Below are 21,273 nucleotides of genomic sequence, written 5' to 3'. Positions count from 1 at the left end.
CCCCAGCTATGCCTGCCTCCTAATGGGTTGGTGGGAGGAGCTGGTCCTGCAAACGAACTATGAAACTGTACTACAAAACAATGTAAAATGATGGTTAAGATACATTGATGACTTGTTTTTAATCTGGCATGGGACTGTATCAGAAGCAGAGGAGTTTGTTACAATCTAAACAACAACAACATTAATTTGGAGTTTGCAGCACAAATCAGTTCAGAAACTGTGACATTTCTTGATGTGGAGGTGTACATTAAAGAAGGCAAAGTTGAGACCAGGGTCCATAGAAAACAGACTGCTGGTAACTCAGTGTTACACGCAACAAGTGGCCACCCACAACACCTTGTTCACAGTATCACCTACGGAGAAGTGATTAGACTGAAACAAATTTGTAGCGATTCCCAAAATCTGATGACAGCACAACAAGCTAGCAAAGCTAGATTTCTAGAGAGGGGATACACACGGAAATGCATTGATGCAGCTATTGCGAAAAGCCATAAGACATCAAGGGCAGAGCTACTGAAACCCAGTCAACCCAACACACTAACTCCAATAGTGACCTCTAAAAACAACAAATCTAGAAACTCAGAGGACACCTTCAGGATTATAATGGGGTCCAGCAGACAGGCAAAGGAGATATACCAAATCATTCGGAAAAATTGGCCAAACGTATTAAACTATCCAACGATAGGCCATTTACTACCAACCAAACCTGCCATAACGTACAGTAGAGCCCTTTCCATGAAAGATGAGTTAGTGCAGAACAACACGGCAGAGAAAACACCAGGAAATTGGTTGACTCAGAGAAAGGGGTTTTGGAAATGCAAAACATGCAAGGCGTGCTAACATGGCATTACAAGAAGAACTTATCAGACTGCATTCAGTGAACAGGAAAAAATAATAGCTAAAGCTCTGACTTGCAAAACGGATCATGTGGTGTTTGTTCTCGAATGCCCCTGTGGTTTGAGGTACGTGGGTAGTACCAAACTGCAGGGGCACAAGAGAATATTACAACATATACAAGCAATTAAAAATCGGGATCAAATGTACCCGGTAGCTCATCACTTTGGAGAGAAACATCAATCCGACCCCAAACATCTAAGATATTTTTTCATTGACACTGTACCCACGACCAAAAGAAGAGGCAACAGAAAAAGGGCCCTACGTAGGCTGGAAACCAGATATATTTTGGAGCTAGACTCCAAGCAGCCTGGGGGGCTTAACATGACTGAGGACCTTTATACATGCTTATGATAGAAGATAGGACAGCCCCATCTTTTCACATACTACAGCAGACATGGTATTCATACCAAGATAGGACACAACCTGACAGACTAATTGGGTTTTCGATGCTGTAGCCACTTGATAGAATAATGAAAACAAACATGATTTTATTCCACAATGACCGTTTTAACTTTTATAAATTTTAGACACCTGGAAGGTTTTTAGCACATGCTCTTTAAGAGAATGCACTATTATTGCACTTTAGTTGCGTATGTTTACATAGAAACATTGATAAACAAAAAATCAGAGGCTGAGGAACGCATTGGTTTCTGGTCCTGCACAACTTAGAATAGCCAAGCATACATTGTACTGTACTATGCGATATTTGCACATCATTCATTTTATGACATGCTTGATGGTTTATAGGGCTTTTGGCAGTTTTTAATGTTTATAGTATTACGTATTTTTTATAAACTGTATGAAACTGTCAAAAATAATGGGTATTCAAACCACAATTCTTATCTATAAACTATAGAAGTCATGCAAAGTGTTTATATAATAACGGATTAATGTGCACGCAAATTATTTGTACATAAACCAACTGGCAGATAATATTGGTGTCAGTATTCAAACAGTATTTCTTCTATGTTTACAAACTACAACTTATTTCTTTGTATTTATGGGCACTTGTCACTTTAAAAGCAGGGTAAAAAAACGGAAAAAAAATGGTATAAACATCACGTGTAAAAAAATGAGCACGTCATGGGATCAAGGCCCTCCGGGGCTGAAACGCATCATGGCTCACTTGTAACCTGTGGAAAATAAAGCAACTTTAAAACGCTGATTTGGTGGTCCGTGCTCCATTTTTCCGGAAACTACGAAAATTGCCAGCGGCTGGTGGAGTGTTTTGGATATATACATATATACACATATATAAATATATACACATATATATACATCTATACTTCCACACACTCTCCTGTGCGTATACCGCTGCCTTCCACTCGAGGGTCGCGTCGCCTCTTTTGGACCTCACAGGAGTAGGTCCCGTAACTTTCCTCCAATATTCCTTTACCCATAAAGGATGACGACGCCTTGTGTAGCTGGCTCAAAATTACTTTATTTCGCCCTTCTCTAACGCATTTCAGCTGACTAGCAGCCTTGCTCACCGATAGTTTAAAGTAATGGGAGCCGCCATTTTAAAGCATATTACATTGCATGACGTAAAAACGCCAACACAATAAACAGTGTAGACAGACTCGTAGTTCATTCAGGTATTTTCCTTATTTGCCTACGCTCATATGCGCTTTAATCTTTTATCTAATTCAGTCAAACAATTGGCTTTATAAATGATGACTAGCCAAGCAAAATTCATATTGAGCACATGTTAAAAATATCAGGAAGAAGCCGTACCTACTATTATTACGGTCCCTTGTAATGGAAAAATCAACCTGCTTAGCTGTGGTGTTGTATACAATTCTAACACACGTTCTGCCATTATCGGCGTAATACGCCATTATACAACCAACCTTTCACAATTATATCAGGATTGAAATTGTATTACTCATTATAGCCCAAGTGGGCACAGGTGAAAAGCCTCCTTGAAGAGGCAGGTTTTCATTTTTTCCTTTGGCACTGCCAGGTGGAAAGGATCCTGAGTTCGGGGCAGAAAGCATTCCAGAGCTGTTCTTCACACCTTCTGGTTTACTTGAAAATGCACCATTTGCCCACTCTTTTTACAACATTTTCTCGGGGGGGGGGGGGGGAGAACCCCAACGCTCTCTCGCCACAGTGAAGTACGACAATTGTTTTACGCCTCACCACTTTTAAATGTCACCAGCCACCACTGAGAGCAAGGTGTACAAATGAATAGAGTGGTCCCATCTGTCATAGAGGAGTTTGGTGTTTTTTTATCCGAGGAGAGAAGATTCAATGTAAGACCAAGGCAACCAACACAGATGGTACAGCCGCAAAGAGGAAGGGGAAGAGGCAGAGGAGGAAGAGGAGGAAGGGCGGGGGCAGAAAAAGAAAGGAGACAAGAACTAGTACAAATAAATGAAGCTACTTTTATTAAACTCACTAAGGTGGTCCTGACAGAGGATGAAAAGAGAATACTAAGTATCGGACTATCATTCTGCCCAGAGGCAGATTTAGACTATGTTCAAACAAGAATAGACTTTTTTAAATTTATACGTACTTTGAAATTGAAGAAACATTTCCTCTTAAATCCATCGTTGAAACAAGTGGAAACATCGTCAACCCGTGAGATTCAACAAAGTGAACTAACTGTTGGAGATATGAATTTTATGCTGGTACTGAGAGATCTGGACACTGAGGCAACCATGTCAGAGACTGTAGGTGATGTACCAACAATAGCCCAAGGAGAAGGCATAAACATTACTGAAGGAACATCATCACGCTTCAGGCCCAATTCCCATTTTATACCAGCTACATCAAGAGACGTGACAGATGTATTCAATGACCTAGTGGTAAATGAACTTAAAAATTTGAGTTCACAGATCAGCAAGAATAAAAAAAGAAATAAACAATCGTTATGTGCACAGCAACAAAGAGCATATCAAGTGTTAATTAGGAAATTAAATGACAATGATGATTGCATAGTAAGAAATGCAGTTAAGGGGGGCAATGTGGTCCTTTGGGATCGACAGTTGTATCTGACTGAAGCGTATAAACAACTTAACAACAAATTATGTTATAACAAGATCACAGAAAGTGTCTTATCAGTGTGTTATCAAAATTTCAATGCTACTTTGAAACAATGATATGACCAATGTCTTTTAAATCACGATGAATTAAAAATCGACAATCCAGTTACACCAGTTTTTTATTTGATCCCAAAGGTCCATAAGAACATAGAAACCCCCCCGGGGCATCTAATCATTTCCGCGATAGGAAGTGCATTTGAAAATACATCTAAATTTGCGGATTCCTTTTTAATCGAAGAAGTGCAGGCATTACTCTCTTACCTGAGAGACACGGGAGATTTCTTAAAACAAATTTATGATCTCCCCTGGGAAAATTATTATTTGTTGGTCACCATCAATGTGACCACTTTGTATACCAGCATAAGGCACAAGGATGGGCTCAGAGCCATTAAACATTTCTTGGAAAGTAGACCAATAAGACGCTGGGCCCATACTGAAATGATTGTAAAAATGGTTGAAATATGTCTAACAAACAACCATTTTTTATTTGGAGAAGATCTTTATCACCAGCTATGCGGTTCTGCCATGGGCACCAGCTTCACCCCCAGCTATGCAAATTTGCATATGGGCTAGTGGGAGGTGTAGGTGGTCCGGAAGCAGTACCAAGAAGAATGGGATGAGCATATCATGCACCGGAGTTGTTTCATAGACGACCTGTTCTTAGTATGGAAGGGGTCGGAGGAACAGGCCAAGTCATTTATCAGTAAGACCCAGAACAATTCTTTGAACTTGGCCTTTACAAGTGAAATAAGCAAGACCAGCGTTAATTTCTTAGATCTAACAGTTTACGTCAAAGATGGGAAAATTGCAACTAAACTCTACAGGAAACCTACTGCAGCAAACATGTTGCTTCATGCAACAAGTTTCCACCCAACTAATTTAAAGAGAAGTATTTCGTTTGGGGAATGTTTAAGAACAAAACGTAACTGTAGTGAAGAGGTGGAAACTAAGGCAGAACTAGATAACCTTGTGAATAGGTTTTGCAGTAGGGGTTATCCTGATGAATGGATAGATTCAGCAGTTGTGAGAGCATCCAAAAAGAAAAGAGAGGAGATTTTATTCAACAAAGAGAAAAAGTCTCAGGACACAGGCAATCAGTGTCGATTGATAACAAAGTACAGTAAGCAACAAGACAAATTGAGGAGTATTCTAAATGGTCATTGGCATTTAATAAAAAATGACCCAATCTTGGGCAAGGTGGTGCCACGTAGACCAGAGGTGACCTTTAGGCGTGTGAAATCTTTCAAACAATCCCTTGTAAAAAACACTCTAAAGAAAAAAACAATGAAGGGAACTTGGTTAAGTAAGAAACAGGGGTTCCTGAAATGTAACAAGTGCAAGGCATGTAGGTATGGCACCAATACTAATCAATATAAAGTAGGACTGTCCAATGAGATGCGGAAGATTAGAGGAAAATTCAACTGTAAGACAGATTTTGCTATCTACGTCCCGCAGTGCCCTTGTGGTATGCGATACGTGGGTAGCACAATCTTGGAGGTACACAAACGAGTACTGCAGCATCTGAGGGCCATCCAGAATGGGGATCGGACGTATCCGGTGGCCCGTCATTTTGAGAAATTTCATATAAGGATGCAACAGGTTTTACCTATTACGTAGTAGATTCTGTGGAAAAAGGGATCCGAGGTGGGAATCGAGAAAAAAAAGCTCCGGACATTAGAATCCCGGTATATTATTGAATTAAGTACTAAGCAACCGGAAGGCCTCAATGTAGAAGAAGACATGTATATGCATTTATAGAAAAGATGTAATGAATTGAAGAATTTACAGAAACCTGCCTAATATTGACTGTAGAATAAGGATGATGTTTTTATTGAAAATGTTTTTAATGCACTTTATAGACGGAGTAGTTGGGAAGGTATTCCATGATTGCAGATCAAACATGTGATTCCATCTCAGAAAATAATAGGTATGGCCATGATGCAATTTAGGTCAGCTAGCCCACAAGGGCTTAATTGAACATTGGGAGAATCAGCCCACTTGGGCTATAATGAGTAATGCAATTTCAATCCCGATATAATTGTGAAAGGTTGGTTGTATAATGGCTTATTACGCCAATAATGGCAAAACGTTTATACAACACCACAGCTAAGCAGGTTGATTTTGCCATTGGAAGGGATTGTAATAATAGTAGGTACGTCTTCTTCCTGATATTTTTAACAAAACAATTGTATTGTGCTCAATATGAATTTTGCTTGGCTAGTCATCATTTATAAAGCCAATTGTTTGAATGAATTAGATAAAAGATGAATGAGCATACGAGCGTAGGCAAATAAGGAAAATACCCTAATGTACTACGAGTCTGTCTACACTGTTTATTGTGTTGTAGTATATACACATATATATACAAATATACATACATACATATATATTTCATATAGATACACATATATACATATACATATATATATACATATACAAACATATATATATATATATATATATACATACATATATATACACATATATACATGTATCTATATACATATACACATATATATGAACATATATATATATATACATATATACACACACACACATTATCTACTGGCGGTCGCCAGTAGATAGTTATAGTTAGGACCGTGTTTCCATAGGAAATCCGCAACATTCTATTTGGAATAACTTTGGCGCCGATTGACGAATCCTCGCGAAATTTTCAAAATAGGTGGGGCGCTCCGCTCCGCTCGTACCCTGAAAGTCTCGGGGGGATTCGTCAAGCGGAGACTGAGAAAAAAGGGGGGTCCCAAAACGTGTTTTTCCCATGCAATTTTCCATGGGGACCTTTAGTCCAAGGTACAGGCCAAACGGCTGAACAGAATTACTTTAAATTTGGCAAAGAGGTAGTCCTCAGGTCAGGGATGTGCCTTTTGCATATCTGGAGTCAATCTGTTCAGTAGTTCCTGAGAAAATCAAAAGTAAAATCATATATATATCTGGGCGGAGCCTAACCACACATCTCATCGTGAGATCTGATTGGCTGTCAGCACTTCATCCAAGAAGTGTTGGCAGCCATCTTGGGACCAATATACATGATAGCACCTCATTAAAAAGCCTTGCAGTTAATAGAAGGTTTTAAGACTTTAGTTGCATTATAAATCATTTGTTGATGGTACCATACTCATTTTAGGAATTGTGGTGTGTTCTAAGGTGATTTTACCATGTGAAAAAGCCTTCTGCTGTGATATCATGAATCATGTTTGAGAGAAAACTATTTTCTCATGCTTTTCCCACAGAGGTTTGGAAGGTGATCTATAAGCTAAACTGAGAGCATATTTTCTGTAAATTCACATTATCTTTCTCAGTCATGGGAGAATGAAGTCTGACATTCTCAGTAAAACATGTACATCCAACAAGGGCAGAGACTGTCAGTTGATTCCTTTTTTTTTTTTTTTTAAATTCATATTTAACTTTATTGGTCATAGATATAAAACAACAACAAAAAAAAAAAATACCCAAGGTGCATATAATTTCGTCATTCACAAAAGAAAAAAGGAACACAATTCGGAGCGACATTCTTCTTTAGCATTCTAAACAATTACAAATAAACGAATAAGAAGTATATAGATGGATAAATGGACTGAACACTTGTATAAGTATCGTATCAAATCATGTCACATAGAATTTTAACAGTAGGAACCAGAACTGTAGCCCACATCAATACTGCTATAACTGTATTTGATGTAGCAAATCAATTGGAGCAACACATTGGGATGATTATGCTCGATGCCGAGAAGGCCTTTGACCGGGTGGCCTGGGGCTCCTTGTGGTGTACGATGGGCTCCTTTGGCCTCGGTCAGAGGTTTATCACGGTCATTAAGAAACTCTACTATAAACCCACAGCCATGATTAAGTATAACGGTTTCACTTCATCTGTGTTTAGTATTGCTCGTGGTACACGGCAAGGCTGTCCGCTTTCTCCCTTATTATTTGCCTTATATATTGAGCCCTATATTAAACATCTATTCCACAATATGTCTATTCCACCAGTTGTTTTTAATGGTATCTCCTTGAAAGTCACCGCATACGCGGATGATATTGCTGTCTTTTCCACTAGGCCAGTAGAAACTATTTCAGAATTAACTCATGAAGCACAGCGGTTCGGATCTTTTTCAGGATACAAATTGAATCTGAATAAGACACAGTCTATCTTAAATTTTATACCGATATTAGATACACCCTCATTAGGTATCACTACTTCGGCTAAATACTTAGGGGTGTGTCTCAGTGCTTGTACTGATGACATATTTGATCTTAACTATACACCGCTTCTGAAAAGGATCACTAATGACTTACGCAGGTGGCAAAAGCTGCCGGTATCTATTATCGGGAGGTGTAATATAGTAAAAATGAATATATTGCCTAAATTTCTTTATTTTTTTCGAGCCATTCCCCTTAGAATTCCAGCGTCTTTTTTTAAGCGTTTAGACAGTATTATTGGAAGTTTTATTTGGAATTATCAAAGAGCAAGACGGGCACTTAAATACATTAAACTATCTTACAAGCAGGGAGGTTTTAAACTACCTGACTTCAGATCCTATTTTCTGGCCGCCTTCATTAGCCGAATCCAGTCCTTAATAAAGGGACCTGAGGGAAGTGAATTTTGGGTAGCGTTTCAGTTGGCACTTGGTCCAAATACTGGCTTTTTGTTACAGTCTATGTCAGATCCTAACTATTACAAAAGAGTCAGATTCAAGACTATTCGACATATTCATTTTATTTGGCAAGACATTTGTAAAAAGTGCAATATTCCTGACTGGCACGAATTTATCTATCTTTGGGGTAATCCGAAGCTACCTGATATTTTTTCGGATTCATTCACACACATATGGCAACAACAGGGAATTACAAAGTTGGGGCAGCTCTATGATGAACACGGATTTAAGTCCTATCAGTCACTACTTATGGAATTTGGGCTCACGCATAATTCTTTTTTTAAATATCTACAAATTAGGAACTTTTTTATGCAAGAAATAGGAATGTTGACGCTCCCCTTAACAACAGAAATTCTACGTGTAATCTTTAAGAGAGATAGTCGTGGTCTTATAGGGAGAGCATACGGTTGCTTTATGGACGAACTCGATGATGATATATTACAGATTACAGCCAAATTGAATATTGTGTTCGATATAGAGGTGACTCCCGACGAAGTGTCAGATTCACTTGTTAGAATAAGTTCCTCTGTCACTTCAATTAATTTAAAATTACAACATCATCGAACTCTGTTTATGCTGTACTACACTCCTAAACGGATTGCTAAGTGGGCCATTTCAATTAATTCTATTAAATGTTACTGCCCCAAATGTAATGAATTTGCTGTAGATTTACGGCATATGTTTGTGATTTGCCCCAAGTTAGCTGAATTTTGGTGTAGAATTGCCCAGGAACTGAGTAAGCTAACTGGTAAAACAACGTCTATATCAGAAAAGGAAATCTTACTTGGGCTATTATTGGATAGTGGTAATGTGCCAAATGCTTTTGTATCAATCTTTATGGTATGTGCTCGCTTGACTATTGCTAGGGTATGGATAGAAAAATCCAGCCCTACTATTACTGAATTCTGGTTGATACTGAGGGGAGTTTACGAAATGGAATTAGCTTTGGCAAAAGCGAAGGGTTTGAGATCATTGGCTAAATTTAGACGGCTTTGGTCTAGTCTTCAGTGGGACTAAAAATAGACTGTCAGTTGATTCCTTTGTGTTCTACTGCAGCTTCCCAGAGTGCTCTAAAGAACAACTAGAGCGCTAACAGTCCTACTTATGACAAAAGTATGGCACACCTGAAGCCATCTTGGTTGGAATAAAGTGGTAACTCTTAAAACATTTAATTTAAAAAGGAACAAAATGAGGGGGTTCATTTTGCCATAGAAAGTATGATTAGTGCTGCAGAAAGAAAAATTAGGGCACATTTTGTGTGACTTCTCAAATCCTATTCTATTTCATTAAAAACTTCTGACATGCAGACTGAAACATGCACTTTCAATACCAGCAGCAGACTTCCCTGGTGAGCAGTAGCTTTACTACAGTGATCTAATAAGCAACTAGAGTGCTAACATTCTGAATTTATGGCACATGTGTGACACATCTGAATGCCTTCTTGATGGAATCAAACTAAAAAACTGAAAGTTTTTCCTACTGAGGAGACTGTAGTAAATGAGGAAATTAGGAAACATCATAACAAATAAGTCTCCCAAAATGGCCACCAGAGACAAAAGAGCCCAAATGTAGCCCAAATATCACTGAGATGTAGCCCAAGTATAGCCCAATGACAGAATGTCCCAGAGTGTTCTAACGAACAACTAGAGCGCTAACAGTCTTACTTATGACAAAAGTATGGCACACCAGAAGCCATCTTGATTGGAATAAAGTGGTAACACTTAAAACATTTAATTTACAAAGAACCAAACTGAGGGGGTTCATTTTGCCATAGCAATTATGATTAGTGCTGCAGAAAGAAAAATTAGGGCACATTTTGACTTCTCAAATTCTCTTCTATTTCATAAAAATATTCTGACATGCAGACTGAAACATACACTTTTAATACCAGCAGCAGACTTCCGTGGTGAGCAGTAGCTTTACTACAGTGATCTAATGAGCAACTGGAGTGCTAACATTAAGAATTTATGGCAAATGTGTGACATATCTGAATACCTTCTTGATGGAATCAAAGTAAAAAACTGAAAGCATTTCCTACTGAGGAGACTGCAGTAAATGAGGAAATTAGGAAACTTCATAACAAATAAATCTCCCAAGATGGCCACCAGAGACAAAAGAGCCCAAATGCAGCACAAATATCACCCAGATGTAGCCTACATGTAGCCCAATGACAGAAGTGTGCAAAACACTTATTTTTTGTGTATTTGCAGTTTTATATAGTGCAGACTTGTCAGGTATTGGAGTGCTTAACATGAGCATTGGTTACATCACACAATATCAAATTAATTTTGGTTGTAGACATGGGGAGATTAAGTGATTTGACCAGAATCACAGAATGTTGAGCTGAAGCAGAAACTCCAACCTGGTTCCCCAGTTGCAAAGTCTGCAGCTCTGGAAGTAACACCACATCCTCTCCCCTAGGTGCAACATTTAATCAAGTGGTCAACTGGCTAAAAAAACATAAAGATTACAAATAATTTAAAAGTTCTTTGTCGCGATTTGAAAACTCAGAAAATATGTCCTCATTTTAGTTTTTTAGAGCACTAACCATAATTTTGATGCAAATAAGACCCTCTCATATATGTAATTTCTAAAGGAAATACTCTAGGTATTACAGTTTTGATTACATCAAGATGACGTCAGGCGTTCCACACTTTTGTAATAAATATAGAATGTTAGCAATCTAGTTGTTCATTGGGATACTGTTGAGAGGCAGAGGCCAGGGGCACGGACTCTGAAAATTGAAGGCAGGTAGGAGAGTTCAGAGGCAACAATTTGACCACACTGGCTAGGCAGGAAGGGCAGTGGCAGCACAACAGACTATGGAGGACAGTAGAAAGGGGGGCAGGGGCAACAAACCAACAATACAGGACTGGCAAGAGAGGCTGTGGCAATATAATAGACCATTGTGGGCAGAAGGAAGAGGCAGTGGTAGTACAACCATACATGCCAAGAGACCCGGTTCAGCCAGGAAACGTCCAATGTTTTTAAGCTCAAATGGGCTTTACTTGATCTGTCTCCTGTCTACAATCTCCTCTTTTTTAATGTAACTCAAAGGGGAAAATCAATACCCCAGTTTGTTTTCAAAATCTCCCTCTTACCAAGTTCAAAATGTTTGCAAGTATGGTATTTTGGATCATGGTAGGCAGGAGGAATTGGGGTAGGGACATGGACTCGGATAACAGAGGACAGGAGGGACATGGAGAGGTGCACCAAACTGACCCTACAGGGCAGGCATCAGGGAGTGCAGCACAACAATCCATGGAAAGCAATAGGGAGGGGACAGGACCATGCACATGGACAACAGAGAACAGAGGGGAAAGAGGCAATGGTAGCTAGCTGACCATAATGGACAGACAGGAGAGAAAGCTGCAGCATAACAGACCATAAAGGGCAGGAGGGATGGATCAGGGGCATTACAATGGAACAGACAAGCCAGGAGGGAGGGAATAGGGGTCTGCACATGGAAACAGAGGGCTGGGGGCAAGGGGGCAGGGCAGGAGCAGCAAGATGACCATGGAGGTCAGGCAGGATGGGCACTAGAAACAAGACACACCATGGAGAGCAACAATGAGACTTTGATGTCATACACACAGACCATGGAGGGAAGGTGGGAGGGGGTCAGGGGCAGCTAGCTGACCACACAGGGAAGGTGGGAGGGGCCATGGCAGCACAGAAGACCATGCATGGCAAGCAGGAGGGTTAGTGGCAGCACAATGGCTATGATGAGCAAGAAGGAGGGTGCAGGGGCATGCACAAAGGACCATGGAGGATAGAAGGGAGGGTCAGGAACTGGGCACAGACAAGAGAGTTCAGGGGAAGGGGCCTCACAACAGACCGCACGGGGCAGGCAGGAGGAGCAGTTGCAGCACAACAGACCAGGGAGGGCAGAAGGGTGTGGCAGTAAAATGGACCATGGAGGACAGGAGGAAGGGGATAGGAGCATGGCATGTGGACAGGCAGGGTGGAGGTGGCAGGGACAGGTTACAGTCATCTGACAATGCTAGGCAGGTGGGAGGGAAGTGGCAGCTCAACAGAACACTAAGAGAAGATAGGAGTGGCAGGTCCATGGAACATGGTGGGCAAAAAGGATGGAGCAGGGGCATGCACAAAGACATCGGAGGGCAGGGGGAAGGAGAATAGGGTGCAGCAAGCTAAGCACAGAGGCTAAGCAGGAGGTCAATGATGGGCCATAGAATTGGGCAATGGAGGGCAGGAGGAGTGGACTGGTACATCATGCTAAATGGAGGGCAGTGGCAGCACATCAGACCATACATGGCAGGAGGGAGGAGGCTAGTCCATGGATTCAGACAACAGAGGATAGGGAGGAGGTGGATGGGGCAGCAAGCTAACTGTTCAGAGAAGGTGGGTATTAGGAACTTTATTGTTTTAAAAATGTGTGTCTGTGCGAACTACTTAAAATATGAACAAGTATGCAGCATAATCTCACGGTTATTCAGGAAGAAGACGACGTTTGTGACTGTGACTCCGGGCTCACTTGGCAGAAACACCCCCTGACCCTCCACCCCCCATCGCAAAATGTAATGTCCGTGAAAAGGGTAGGTGGACGCAGTGTTATATAGAACATAGTCCTGAGAGCACGATTGAAAATGAAAACTAGATATAGTATATGGTATAAACTATGCACCAAAAAGTGTGATATAAGATGAACCGGGGCGTGAAATATAATATGCAATACATTGTGCGTAATGACAGATTCATTGGAGAGCGCGAGATAGCACAGGCCCCAGCTCGTGCTATGCGATATGCGCCTTGGAGTGTAATATGCACAGGGCAGTGTTGTGTAACCTAACTAGTCTCTAAAGTTGTAATATAAAATATGTGCTGGGGAGTGTAATGTTGCATATGCACTGTGACAAATATATGGATCCCAGATTGTAATATGTATGGCATAGCGCTGTGCGTTATAACATAGGCATCGAGGAAGGCACGTTAGATGGGGCAATATAACCCGTGCGAAGGCAAGTGTGGCACGACATATTCACGGGGTGGTGTTACAGTGCACATGGGCTAGAGAGTGTCATAGCATACGCGCTAGCTGGTGGAATACAACACAGAGGTGTGAGGCACTCGGCGGGCACTGGTGGGTGTAACACAGCATTGGGCTCAGCCAGGAGCACGCTGTGACTCTCAAGTGAGGTTCGTCTCCTTTCCAGAGAGTAAAATAAAAAGTATTACACATGCGGCGGTGGATGTGGGTTTTATTAACCGTGAGGGGGTTTCTTGCATAGTTTGGTCGAATTTTTGTTGAATCCCCTTTGAATGGCTTGGTGTGTGTGTATATTAAATGTGCCCGTCAATAGCTACCCATGTTTGTATAAATAAACAACAAGGGTGTCTACTTGGAGAGTACCCACCGGCGGGGGCGCCGGGATTAGGCACGGTAGGGCGTCAGACACGTCAGAGCTTCACTAGCGGTGTAAATACATTATATGTGGATTCATTCTATGCATAGTTGCCTTTTAATGATTATCACGCAAATCATCATGGTGATAGGTACATACGGTTTGTCCAGCATTTCCTAAGTGTTTCTATAAATATATATATTTTTTTAAAACAAAAACAAAGGCTGGCCCCGGGGGATGGGGTCCCCGGGACCATAAGTGGCCTGAGGAGGGGGACAACGCAGCCCCCTCCTAAAGAATAAAAAAAAAAAAAAAAGGCCATGACCCGGGGGTTGGGGTCCCCGGGACCGATCGATTAAGGCCTTGGGAGGGCCACATTTTTTTTAAACAATAAAATTACGGTGCAGACCCTGGGGGATGGGGTCCCCAGGGCCAGTAAATTAGAAAAAGAAGGGGGGCCACACAGCCCTCCTTCTTAAAAAAATAAAATAAATAAAAGACCGGCCCCTCCTAGCAGCACTCTGCAAACGCACCCCCTGGCCAGTTGTAAGTTGGGGAATTAATTCCCCTTCAATACTGAGGGTCCCTGAGGGCCAACTAGCCCAACAGGTATCTCCAGTATGCGCCAGGGAGCTGCGTTGCAGACAGGTGTTCTGAGGCCACGCCCCTTTTTACACCTTTATGCAACGCAGCTCTGTGGCGCTTACTGGAGGTACCTAGTGGGCTAGTTTGACCCTAGGGACCCTTAGGATTCAAGGGGACTTAATCTCTCAATTTAGAACGGCCACAGGGCGTGTTTACACAGTGGTGAAGGGAGGGGACGGGGCCTGAGGTGACATGTACAAACACGCCCTGTGGCACGTTTTAAGTTGGGGAAATAATTCCCTTTCAATCCTGAGGGACCCTGGGGGCCAACTAGCCCACCAGGGGCTTCCAGTAAGAGCCACTGCTCTGCGTTGCAGAGAGGTGGTGCAGGCCGTGCCTCTTTTTACACCTCTCTGCAATGGCGCTTACTGGACGTACCTAGTGGGCTATTTTGCCACTAGGGATCCTCAGGATTCAAATGAACTTAATCTCCCAACTAAAAACGGCCACAGGGCGTGTTTACACAGTGGTGAAGGGAGGGGACGGGGCCTGAGTTAACGTGTGCAAACAAGCCCTGTGGCGCGTTTTAAGTTGGGGAAATAATTCCCCTTCAATCCTTGGGACCCTGGGGGCCAACTAGCCCACCAGGTGCTTCCAGTAAGCGCCACTGCGCTGCGTTACAGAGAGGTGGTCTAGGCCGTGCCCCTTTTTACATCTCTCTGCAACGCAGCTCTGTGGCGCTTACTGGAGGTACCTAGTGGTCTAGTTGGACCCTAGGGACCCTCAGGATTCAAGGGGACTTAATCTCCCAACTTAAATGGCCACAGGGCGTGTTTACACAGTGGGGAAGTGAGGGGACGGGGCCTGAGGTGACGTGTGCAAACACGCCCTGTGGCGCGTTTTAAGAGGTAGATTTAATCACCTGCCCTATTATATACTAGGGGCTTACAGAGGAGGTCATGCTGATCACAGGGGGACCCCAACGCATAGTGTTCCGTAGTGTATGTAGGTGTTTTAACTGTATTCTGAGTGTCTTTTAACATAGCACTGGCTCTAGGACTGGTTAGTCAGACTCAGTTAACACCAGTATCCGTCTGAAAAAGTTGAGGGTACAGGAGGATTTTGTAACAAGGCTTCTTTCTGTTCTTCTGTTTGTTCTTTCTGCACGTTATCCTTCTTCCTGCACTTTTCTTCGTCTTTGAGGACTTCTGTTGCTTCTTTCTGCATTTCTTTTTTTTCCTTTCTGTGCGTTTTTTCTTCTTTCTTCACATGTCCTATCTCTGTAGCCATAGTTAGAAATTAGCATTTAAAAAACCTTTGAAATTCACTGAAAAAACCATAGGTTTCAGGCACGTTATAGTTAGGAATTAGCATTTAAAAAACCTTAGAAATTCACTGAAAAAACCATAGGTTTCAGGGGCGTTATAGTTAGCTGGACTTTTCACTCGTACAAAACCATTGAATTTCCCCCGTTATAGTTAGTTCAGCTAACTATAACTCGCGCGCCCGCAATGCACTGCTGATGACGTCACATATTACATCACGCATGACATGGTCAGTGACATCACTCATGACATCACTGATGACATCTCAAATGACATCACTGATGACTTCATCCAGTGAATGTGTGTTTTTCAGAAAATTACATATGTTTTATATACGTATATATCTCAAGGTCGATGGAAGAATAAATGGGTATATAAGTGTCTAAATGGATGATTTGTTTTTGAAAAATAGATTGTATAACTGACTGATTAAGTGTATCTCAGTGAATACATGGCTTAGTGAGTAATGTTTAAATGTGTAAATATCTGTATCAGTCTCTCACTTTGTGTATAAGTGGCTGCATGGGTTGGTGAGTAGCTACATGAGTGTCTATATAGGTTATTAGTTGGTTTTTTGAGTATCAGTATGAGTGTCTGAGTGTCTGTATGGTTCGGTGGGGGGTATTACGTAGTGCATAAGTGCATAAATGAGTGACTCACTGTTTGTATGTGTTGAAGACAGCATGTGTGCAGGACTGTATGGGTGGATGAGTTTGTGCATGGGTGTGTTAGTGAGTAAATGACTGTCTCAATAGTGTCTTTATGAGTAACTACATATGTTTTAAACTAGTATATGTGACTATTGGTGTATATAAGTGAGCATATTTGAGATTGAGAGATTGAAAGCGTTCCTGTATGAATAAGTATGTGTTTCTATAAGTGATTGTTTAAAAGACTAAGTATGTGTAAGTTTCTGTAGAAGTAAGTGTGGTGGTGTGTGTATAACTGTATATGCAAGTAAATGGATGTTTGATTCCTTATTAGCATGAGTGACTATGTGTGTGAGTAACTCTATGGATGAGTGGCGTTGTGTAACAGGATGTATAGGTGTATGAGTACATATGATTAGTGAGTACATGTATAAGTGACTGTATAGGACTGTTGGTGAATGAGTGGATGTGTATGTGGATCTTAGAATTACTGAATAGGTTGTTGTAACTGATATTGGTATGTCCATTGTTTTGAAAATTTTAGTTTCTATTTTTGAATGTGTGTATCAAAGGTTATATTAGGGGGAGAGGAGGTCTGCCACTCTATCACAAAGATGATGTCATCAGTGACGTCATTTGAGATGTCATCAGTGATGTCATGAGTGATGTCACTGACCATGTCATGAGTGATGTAATATGTGACGTCATCAGCAGTGCATTGCGGGCGCGCGAGTTATAGTTAGCTGAACTAACTATAACGGGGGAATTTCAATGGTTTTGTACGAGTGAAAAGTCCAGCTAACTATAACGTCCCTGAAACCTATGGTTTTTTCAGTGAATTTCTAAGGTTTTTTAAATGCTAATTCCTAACTATAACGTGCCTGAAACCTATGGTTTTTTCAGTGAATATATATATACACATATATCTATATACACATATATACATATATCTATATACATACATATATATATATACCTAGATATAGATTCTATGACTAAACAACTACTGCCTAAACCACGACCGCCTTAACCATGAACGCTAAACAGCGTGCATTTCTAAACCACTACTTTCTAAACATCGACTCCCTTATGCACCAAAATTCTTTACATTACTTTTTATCCTTTATTTTTTTATTATCCATTCGCATTGACGAAATTCAAACATTAGCATGCATTGGTTTCTTAAAATCTTTAAAACTTTGCATACCACTAATACTAACCCCGTTTTAAATCTAAACTCTTCCCTCAGATTTTACTTTTCATTCAGGGTATCCACCATCTTTTTAACTTTATGTTAAAGTTTCTAAATCTTACCTGTCTGCAAATCCTCTGTCTTCTCATCTTCTCCGTAAGGCACTACACTCCGTAAATCTTTTTAAAACTATCTTGCGCCTACATCAGCAGATTCGTCAAAAATAGAAGACGGTCAAAGATTTCATTTCAAATTTATTTCAAAGTGTGTGAAAATGTTACAACAGTAACATTATTTCAATATAACATTTTTTCCTTCTCCTTTTTATTAAAATTATAACACTTTATTAATAATTTTTTATTTTAAAGCAGAAATGCGTCTTTTTTTCCCCTTATGTTTTTTCCTTTTTTTTTCTTAATTGTAAATATAACCTTTTTTGAATGTATTCCTTCCTATCTTTCATTGATACACCATTCCCTAATACGCTGTTCCCACGACGATAGCATGACGACATCAGGCTGCTTCCCCTCACTCCCTATAGTCCGCCAGCCATTAAGTAGGCAACACTTCCGAATCCAGTGGTTTATTTTCTTTAGAAATCCTCCTTGCCCGCCATCCTTGCCATTTCCTTCACGAAGAAGAGTCTGTTCCATAAAAAATATTGATGTGCCAATCATTAATAATTAATTAATTAATAGATTACCTACATGCCTTTTGAATAACAATGTGTCGTAGTCCTCGTTGCAATACATCTTCGTTCGTTCTTCAAAGTCGTGGTTTTGGTCTTCGTTCTTTTCGAAAGTCGTGGTTCAGGTCTTCGTTGTTCGAGATTCTTCGTGGTACTGACTTCGTTGTTAAGATAAGTCGTTGGTCCAATTTCGTTGTTTAGGATGTTTCCCATGTATATAAATATATATACTTTCACATATAGACAAATATACACATATATACATATATCCATTTATATACATATATACTTATACATATATACACATAAATACAAATATACACATATATACATACATATATATACATATACACATACATACACATATATACATACATATATACATATATGCATATAAATATCCATATATATAATTCACTGAAAAAACCATAGGCATACGATCAAAATGATTATGCTTACTTTTTAAGGTGTCATTGGTGTCAATGGGCATAACATTTTAACAGAGGTAGACTGTTTTCAGCATTTTATACGATATTTTATCAATGCTATGCTTCTATCCATACACATGTATATTTATATATTTATTTAGGTATTTATATATTTATTGGTGTATATTTACTTTGTCTGGCAACTCTTTTGCACTTTGATATTATATCACAGTACTGTATTATATTGCGTTGTTTGTACAAACGTGGGTACACCCTGCAATTGTGGGGGTTATCTGTCCTCTATGTCCATGAAACGAGGTGGGAGTGTTTTGCACACACGTCTTTGACGCACTAGCACTTTAAAAACTGACAAAAACTGACTCTCAGTATACCATGTGATCAAGGCCTCCGCGAGGCTGAAACGCGTAATGGCGATGGTGTATGGGCTTGAAACAATAAATCTTTGAAAAAGAGCACACTAACCTGGGTCTATCTTCGTCTTTTCGAATTGCAAGTCGACGGAGCAATGGAAACATATATACATATATGCATATAAATATCCATATATATAATTCACTGAAAAAACCATAGGTTTCAGGGGCGTTATAGTTAGCTGGACTTTTCACTCTTACAAAACCATTGAAATTCCCCCGTTATGGTTAGTTCAGCTAACTATAACTCGCGCGCCCGCAATGCACTGCTGATGACGTCACATATTACATCACTCATGACATGGTCAGTGACATCACTCATGACATCACTGATGACATCTCAAATGACATCACTGATGACATCATCTTTGTGATAGAGTGGCAGACCTCCTCTCCCCCTAATATAACCTTTGATACACACATTCAAAAATAGAAACTAAAATTTTCAAAACAATGGACATACCAATATCAGTTACAACAACCTATTCAGTAATTCTAAGATCCACATACACATCCACTCATTCACCAACAGTCCTATACAGTCACTCATACATGTACTCACTCATCATATGTACTCATACACCTATACATCCTGTTACACAACACCATTCATCCATAGAGTTACTCACACACATAGTCACTCATGCTAATAAAGAATCAAACATCCATTTACTTGCATATACAGTTATACACACACCACCACACTTACTTCTACAGAAACTTACACATACTCAGTCTTTTAAACAATCACCTATAGAAACACATACTTATTCATACAGGAACTCTTTCAATCTCTCACTCTCACATATATTCACTTATATACACCAATAGTCAAATATACTAGTTTAAAACATATGTAGTTACTCATAAAGACACTATTGAGACAGTCATTCACTCACTAACACACCCATGCACACACTCATCCACCCATACAGTCCTGCACACATGCTGTCTTCAACACATACAAACAGTGAGTCACTCATTCATGCACTTATGCACTACGTAATACCCCCCACCGAACCATACAGACACTCAGACACTCATACTGATACTCAAAAAACCAACTAATAACCTATATAGACACTCATGTAGCTACTCACCAACCCATGCAGCCACTTATACACAAAGTGAGAGACTGATACAGATATTTACATATTTAAACATTACTCACTAAGCCATGTATTCACTAAGATACACTTAATCAGTCAATTATACAATCTATTTTTCAAAAACAAATCATCCATTTAGACACTTATATACCCATTTATTCTTCCATCGACCTTGAGTTATACATATATAAAACATATGTAATTTTCAGAAAAACACACATTCGCTGGATGATGTCATCAGTGATGTCATCAGTGATGTCATTTGAGATGTCATGAGTGATGTCATCAGTGATGTCACTGACCATGTCATGAGTGATGTAATATGTGACGTCATCAGCAGTGCATTGCGGGCTCGCGAGTTATAGTTAGCTGAACTAACTATAACGGGGGAATTTCAATGGTTTTGTAAGAGTGAAAAGTCCAGCTAACTATAACGCCCCTGAAACCTATGGGTTTTTCAGTGAATTTCTAAGGTTTTTTAAATGCTAATTCCTAACTATAACGTGCCTGAAACCTATGGTTTTTTCAGTGAATTTCAAAGGTTATTTTAAATGCTAATTTCTAACTATGGCTACAGAGATAGGACATGTGAAGAAAGAAGAAAAATGCACAGAAAGAAACAAAGAAATGCAGAAAGAAGCAACAGAAGTCCTCAAAGACGAAGAAAAGTGCAGGAAGAAGGACAACGTGCAGAAAGAACAAACAGAAGAACAGAAAGAAGCCTTGTTGCTAAATCATCCTGTACCCTCAACTTTTTCAGACGGATACTGGTGTTAACTGAGTCTGACTAACCAGTTCTAGAGCCAGTGCTATGTTAAAAGACACTCAGAATACAGTGAAAACACCTACATACACTAGGGAACACTATGCGTTGGGGTCCCCCTG

The sequence above is a fragment of the Triturus cristatus genome, chromosome 7 (assembly GCF_964204655.1).
Source record: "Triturus cristatus chromosome 7, aTriCri1.1, whole genome shotgun sequence".
NCBI lineage: Eukaryota > Metazoa > Chordata > Amphibia > Caudata > Salamandridae > Triturus > Triturus cristatus.
Note: the sequence above shows the minus strand (reverse complement) of the source record.